At 58.2% G+C, this 1358-nt stretch overlaps 1 protein-coding gene across 1 annotated transcript in view; it reads left to right on the top strand.

Annotated features, from left to right (window-relative positions):
- The window catches only part of LOC103625269 (SH3 and multiple ankyrin repeat domains protein 3), a gene marked incomplete at both ends in the record, with an annotated part of 100186 nt that overhangs the window by 22574 nt on the left and 76254 nt on the right, over window positions 1-1358 (top strand). The window lies entirely within an intron of this gene.

A 1358-nucleotide genomic window follows, 5' to 3' on the forward strand; every position in this document is an offset into this window, starting at 1 on the left:
AGCTCCTGGAATTCCATCCCCTCCTATCCCATCCCTCTGGCTCATTCCCGCTATTTTTAGCCGCTCCGTGTCCCTGCGGATCCCGGCGGATCCGGGATCCATCCATCAGCTCCGGAGGCTCCGTGACGGCTCCATTAAAGGCGCTGCTATTTCTGGGAGCCGGGAAGGGAGCGGAGGCGCTGGGCCGAGGACAGCCCATAAATCCCGGCTTTTTCTCGGGAATGGGATCCGGGAGGGGTTCGGGAATCGGGGATAACGTGGGGAGGGAGGAGGAGGAGGAGGGGCTGGGAGGGATCGGGAATTCCAAATGGGAACAGAGGGAGAATGAGGAGGGAAGAGGGAATTGGGGTTGGAATGGGAAGTGCTGGGAAGTGCCAGGGCTGGATGCGCTCGTGGAGCTGTCGGGATCGGCTGGGAATTCGGGATCAGGTGGGAATTCAGGATCAGGTGGGAATTCGGGATCAGGTGGGAATTCAGGATGGGCTGGGAATTCAGGATCAGCTGGGAATTCAGGATGGGCTGGGAATTCAGGATCAGCTGGGAATTCAGGATCAGGTGGGAATTCGGGATCAGGTGGGAATTCAGGATGGGCTGGGAATTCAGGATCAGCTGGGAATTCAGGATGGGCTGGGAATTCAGGATCAGCTGGGAATTCAGGATGGGCTGGGAATTCAGGATCAGCTGGGAATTCAGGATGGGCTGGGAATTCTCCATGGAAAAGGCGCTCAGGCCTCGGAAGGGGCTGCCCATGGAATTCCCATCCCTGGAGGAGTCCAAGGAATTCCAGGAATTCCACTCCAAGCTCTGAGCGATCAGTTTGGAATTGGTGACCTTGGAGAGCTTTTCCAACCTCAGCAATCCCAGGATCCTCTCCTGGAGCCCCCCAAAATCCGGGAAGAGGCTGTGGGAGAGCAGATCCCGGGATTCCTGGAGCATTCCCGGCTCCGCAGCCTCTGGCTCCTTCCCGGATCCCATCCCAGCCATCCCAAATTCCCGGTGGGATGAGGAGGAGACGCCACCACCACCGCGAGAGCCTGGGAAGGGAAAGGGAATTTGGGGAATTTGGGGAAAAACATTGGGAATGAGGAAGGACGGGCAGTGGTGGGAATGGAGAGGATCCTGACGCTGATCCATCGGGACAAAGAGCCCGGGAAGGGAAATTCGGGATCTGTGGCCGCCACCACATCCCAACAATCCCATCCCTGAGCCTCATCCCGAGCCCGGGAATCCCGAAGGGAACAATTCCCATCCCGGCAGCGCCTGGAGTGAATCCGGAGGGGACAAATCCGGGCTTGGGAGCACCGCTGGGATTCCGGGACCTTTTCCTTCCCTCCTTTCCTTCCTTTTCCTTTTCCTCT

The sequence above is a fragment of the Corvus brachyrhynchos genome, unplaced genomic scaffold, assembly GCF_000691975.1.
Source record: "Corvus brachyrhynchos isolate BGI_N302 unplaced genomic scaffold, ASM69197v1 scaffold692, whole genome shotgun sequence".
Classification (NCBI taxonomy): domain Eukaryota; kingdom Metazoa; phylum Chordata; class Aves; order Passeriformes; family Corvidae; genus Corvus; species Corvus brachyrhynchos.